The sequence below is a fragment of the Myxocyprinus asiaticus genome, chromosome 11 (assembly GCF_019703515.2).
Source record: "Myxocyprinus asiaticus isolate MX2 ecotype Aquarium Trade chromosome 11, UBuf_Myxa_2, whole genome shotgun sequence".
Taxonomy (NCBI): domain Eukaryota; kingdom Metazoa; phylum Chordata; class Actinopteri; order Cypriniformes; family Catostomidae; genus Myxocyprinus; species Myxocyprinus asiaticus.
The window spans coordinates 30,056,337-30,062,336 of record NC_059354.1 but is presented as its reverse complement, the minus strand read 5'-3'; positions in this window follow the sequence as shown (position 1 = coordinate 30,062,336).

The window sequence follows — 6,000 nt, the reverse complement described above, 5'->3', positions numbered from 1 at the left end:
CCATGATGTTCCCTATCTGTCACTCACTCGACGTTTTGTTGATGTAGTGACACTAGGGGTCCCTATACGAAATGCCACAATTGGCTGAACTGTGTTACGTGAACTGGTGGTGTGTGGTGGGCAGACTACTGTGTGCCTCATAGCCAGCACACCAGGTCGACACGTAACCTCCCCCAACACAGTTATGAGTGTCGAACGGCCCTTCTTGGGGACAAGTCGACTACCCAAAAGATAGAGACAGGCTTAGCCCAGTTGTGGCCTCTTTTCCCCTTCTTTTTTTCCTCTCCCTAAAAAAGAAGGGGGATTATCCAACTGGGCCACCAGGTCTAGTCGGGGGGTGTCCCTCCCAAGGGGAAGACACCAAGGAGATCAAACCTCGCCCAAAGAGAGGGGAGATATTTAAGTGGAAAAATACGTCACATGGTATTTCCAACCATGTGGAGAATCTTCAAGGTAGATCCTGCCCAATGGGGGAGGAGTTACTACAAACATGGAGACTGGGGCAGAGAGGCTCTGCCCAAGGAAGACGCAGTTGCCAACAGGGAAACGGACTAGCGGAAGATATATATCACATGGGGTTAGCCTTACAGGGAACCGCCACATGCGGAGCACCTAACCCAGAACAGGACTCTTAATTAGCACGTGTACTGGGCCGGCAGCGAGTCTCTCCGAAAACTTGACTGCCACAGGGCTCGGAGGAAGTCAACCAGGGAACAAAGTTTGTGAACACTACTGGGAATTAATGGTGCACGTCTTCAGCTCCAAGGGAAGTGGAAGGCACTATGTGCAAGCGATACACCCGGCCAGCTATCCCAGGCTTATCCGCTTGTGTTGCGTGCCACTACCTGGGACGAATCCGGTTCCACCCGGAGGTTGTAGAACCTTGCAAAGGTGTTGGGTGTTGCCCAGCCCACTGCTCTGCAAATGTCCGTTAGAGAGGCACCTCTGGCCAGGGCCCAGGAAGCCACTACACCTCTGGTAGAGTGGGCTACCAGAGGCGGCATGTCCTGGGCGAGATATGCCATAGTTATGGCGTCAATGAGCCAGTGGGCGATCCTCTGCTTGGAGACAGTGCTTCCTTTCTGCTGTGCACCAAAGCAGACAAAGAGCTGCTCAGAGATTCTAAAGCTCTGCGTGCGATCCAAATAGATGCGTAAAGCGTGCACCAGACACAGAAACGACAGGAATGGGTCTGCCTCCTCCTGGGGCAGCACTTGAAGGTTCACCACCTGGTCCCTAAAAGAGGTGGTGGGAACCTTGGGCACATAGCCCGGTCAGGGTCTCAGAATCACGTGAGAGTATCCCGGACCGAAATCCAGGCACATTTCGCTGACAGAGAATGCTTTCAGGTCACCTACCCTCTTGATGGAAGTGAGCGCAGTCAGGAAGGCAGTCTTCAAGGAGAGTGCCTTAAGCTCGGCTGAATGCAAAGGCTCAAAGGGGGCTCTCTGTAGACCCTGAAGAACTACAGAGACGTCCCATGAGGAAACGAGGCGCAGTCTGGAGGGATTCAGCCTCCTGGCGCCTCTTAGGAACCTGATGATCAGGTTGTGCTTCCCTAATGACTTACCGTCGACTGCGTCGTGGTGTGCTGCTATGGCGGCAACGTACACCTTCAAGGTGGAAGGGGACAGCCTCCCTTCCAGCCTCTCCTGCAGGAAGGAAAGCACTGATCCGACTGTGCATCTCTGGGGGTCTTTGCGTTGGGAAGAACACCACTTAGCGAACAGATGCCACTTAAAGGCATACAGGCGCCTCATAGAGGGGGCCCTAGCCTGAGTGATCGTGTCTACCACCGCGGGTGGTAGACCGCTTAGGTCTTCCACGTCCCATCCAGGGGCCAGAAATGGAGATTCCAGAGGTATGGGTGTGGGTGCCAGAGGGTGCCCCGTCCCTGAGAGAGAAAGTCCTTCCTCAGGGGAATTCGCCAGGGGGGGAGCTGTCGCGAGGAGCGTGAGGTCCGAGAACCACGTCTGGGTGGGCCAGTAGGGTGCTACCAGGACGACCTGTTCCTCGTCCTCCCTGACCTTGCACAGGGTCTGTGCAAGCAAGCTCACTGGGGGAAACGCATATTTGCATAGGCCAGGGGGCAAGCTGTGTGCCAGCGCATCTATGCCGAGGGGAGCCTCGGTGAGGGCGTACCAGAGCGGGCAGTGAAAGGATTCTTGGGAGGTGAACAGGTCTACCTGTGCCCGTCCGAATCGATTCCAAATCAGCTGGACCACCTGAGGGTGGAGTCTCCACTCTCCCCTGAGGGTAACCTGCCGTGACAGCACGTCCGCTGTAGTGTTGAGGTTGCCCAGGATGTGAGTGGCTCGCAGCAACTTGAAGTGCTGCTGACTCCAGAGGAGGAGATGGCGGGCGAGTTGTGACATACAACGAGAGCGCAGACCGCCTTGGCGGTTGACATATGCTACTGTTGCTGTGCTGTCTGTCCAAATTAACATGTGCTTGCCCTGGATCAACGGCCGGAACCTCCACAGGGTGAGCAGAATTGTCAACAACTCGAGGCAGTTGATGTGCCAATGCAGTCACGGGCCCATTGCAAACAGTGCCCCAGCCAGTTTTGGAGGCATCTGTTGTGACCACGACATGCCTGGAGACCAGTTCTAAAGGAACACCTGCTCGTAGAAACGAGAGGTCGGTCCAAGGGCTGAAAAGACAGTGACAGACCGGCATGATGGCTACGCGATGTGTCCCATGGCGCCATGCCCATCTCGGGACTTGAGTCTGGAGCCAGTTCTGAAGCGGCCTCATATGCATCAACCCGAGTGGGGTGGCCACCGCCGAGGACACCATATGCCCCAGGAGCCTCTGAAAAAGTTTCAGTGGAACCGCTGTTCTCTGTTTGAACGCCTTCAAACAGGCCAGCACCGACTGGGCATGCTCGTTCATAAGGCGCACCATCAAGGAGACTGAGTCCAACTCCAATCCGAGAAAAGAGATGCTCTGAACTGGGAGGAGCTTGCACTTTTCCCAGTTGACCCGAAGCCCTAGTCGGCTGAGGTGTGAGAGCACCAGGTCCCTATGTGTGCACAACATGTCTCGAGAGTGAGCTAGGATTAGCCAGTCCTCGAGATAGTTAAGAATGTGAATGCCCACCTCCCTTAACGGGGCAAGGGCAGCCTCTGTGATCTTCGTAAAGACGCGAGTAGACAGGGACAGGCCGAAAGGGAGGACTTTGAACTGATACGCCTGACCCTCGAACGTGAACCGCAGGAAGGGTCTGTGTCGAGGAAGGATCGAGACGTGGAAGTACGCATCCTTCAGGTCTACCGCCGCGAACCAATCTTGATGCCGGACGCTCGACAGAATGCGTTTTTGCATCAACATCTTGAACGAGAGTCTGTGTAAAGCCCGGTTCAGTACTCGCAGGTCCAAGATTGGTCGCAACCCACCGCCTTTTTTCGGTACGATGAAGTAGGGGCTGTAAAACCCTTTCTTCATCTCGGCTGGAAGGACAGGTTCTATCGCATCCTTCCGTAGGAGGGTAGCGATCTCCGCGTGCAGGGTGGCAGCATTTTCGCCCTTGACCAAGGTGAAGTGAATACCGCTGAACCTGGGCGGGCGCCTGGCGAACTGAATCGCGTAGCCGAGTCGGATGGTCCGGATCAGCCATCGCGATGGATTGGAAAGTGCGAGCCACGCATCCAAGTTCCGCGTGAGGGGGACCAAGGGGACAATGTTGTCTGACGTACCGGCAGGCGGGGCGGAGCACGAGGTGCCACACCACGTCATGACCATGCTGAGTCTAGGAACATCGAAGCACTTACTTGGCTCCTTGTGACCTCCCCCGGAACAGCCTGGGATGGGGGAGGAAGAGGTCTGTCCTCGTAACCCATGGAGACTGCCACATCGGGGGTGGCTGTGTGCCACAGCTGGGTGCTCAGGGGTAGAAAGGCCACCGCTGGAGCGCCAATCCTGCAAGAAAAAGCCTGTGGATGGTAGTCGTGGTGACGACCGTACACACCGGGTATGTGACCCAGGGAGGAAGGAAGCTGTTCTTTTGCTGAACTGTTGGGTACCGCAGCCACTTGGGCATGCGGCGAAATCAAACAAAAAGGCAACAAAAGATTTTCCACCAGGCCCTCCACCGGGGGATGGAGTGGTCTTCTTACCAGCTCCACATGAGTGGGTTCCCTCGTCCCTGGGTCGCCCGTCTCAGGGGCGCTTCAAGGACCTCCATGGGTTCTTCGGCGCCGGCTGTGAGACGGGTGGCGTCGGCTTCCTGCGGTGGGCTCCACGCCGGGGCCGGGCCGAAGGGGTGGGCTGCGGTGGAGCCGGTGTGGTCACTGCAGGGGGACGCCCTTGGCGACGAGCAGACGGGGTGTGGGATCTTGAGCCGCGCTGGGGCAGGATGTGCCGGATTTCCTCCGTCTGCTGCTTCACCGCTGAGAACTGCTGGGCAAAGTCCTCGATAGAGTCACCAAATAGGCACATCTGGGAAATGGGGGGCAGCAAGGAACCGTGTCTTGTCGGCCTCGCCCATCTCGACCAGGTTGAGCCAAAGGTGGTGCTCCTGGACCACTAGTGTGGCCATCATCTGCCCGAGAGACCGCGCCGTGACCTTTGTCACTCAGAGAGTGAGGTCGGTCGCCGAGTGCAGTTCCTGCATCAGATCTGGGGCGGGACTACCCTCGTGTTGTTCTTTCAGTGCCTTGGCTTGTTGGACCTGCAGGAGAGCCATGGCGTGCAGAGCAGAGTCAGCTTGTCCAGCAGCACTGTAGGCTTTAGCCGTCAGGGACGACATGAGCCTACAGGGCTTGGACAGGAGCTGCGGGCATAGGTGCACCGCGAGCACCTTATCCACCGGGGGAATCGCCGTATAGCCCCTGGCCGCCCCACCATTGAGGGTAGTGAGAGCAGGGGAACTGCGGAATCGGGGCTGGGCAGTAAAAGGTGCCTCCCACGACTTCGTCAGCTCCTCATGCACTTCCGGGAAGAATGGCACAGGAGTGGGGCGTGGCTGCTTGAGCGGCGCCGCGAGGGTTCAGGGGAGAGTGGAGGGTTCCACTCTAACCCGACGCTCGCAGACACCCGGGAAAGCATGTCCGTCATTTCGGCATCGGCCTGTGACTGGGCAATCGTCCCCGAAGGGGGAAGCCCAGCTGAGGCTTCTGCGTCTGACTGGACAAGCCCGCTCTCCGATGCTGCGCTCGAGAGCTCATCATCTTCGCGGGCTCCGAACAAGAAGCCAGACGAGCCATGAGACGAGCCGGCGAACTCATCCGGAAGCCCAATTGGGGCAGACGAGCGTGCTGGGGAATGGGAGGTCCGCGGGGGGATACCCGGCGGTGACGATCCCACTGGGGTCCCCAAATCGCAGTGAGAACATGAACCATTCACAAACGCTGCCTCCGTGTGGGTCACACCCATACACGAAAGACAGCGATCATGACCATCCGAAGTTGAGAGATAACGACCGCAACCAGGAATAACACACAATCAGAAAGACATCTTTAAAAAGAAGCGTCTTTAAAAAGACGTTCCATGTGTGCGCTCTTTTAGAGAAATATATACTCTTTTAGAGGTGAAAAAGCTCTTTCAGAAAATATACTCTCTTGTTTTTCTGCCGAAGTGCCCAGGGGCGTTCTCTGCAGTGCACCAGTGCAGAGGAGGGAGAAGCCGCTGAAATGCGCCGTCAGATCCAGCAGAAGTGAATGAACAGTAGTATTCAGCTCAATGAGCATGACCGTTTGGCTCCGAAGAGAAAATCTGAATGAGTGGTTGCATACCAGCTCCTTTTATACCCGTATGTCCAGGGGAGTGGCATGCAAATACCACTCGCCAATTTTCATTGGCCTTTTATCAAAGACCAGAGGTGTCTCAGGCTCCCAAGAGTGACCCCTAGTGTCACTACATCGACACAATGTCGAGTGAGTGACAGAGAGGGAACCCTTTCTCTTAAAGGGTTAGTTCACCCAAAAATGAAAATTCTCTCATCATGTTCTCACGCTCATGTTATCCCAGGTGTATATGACTTTCTTTCCTCAGCAGAAC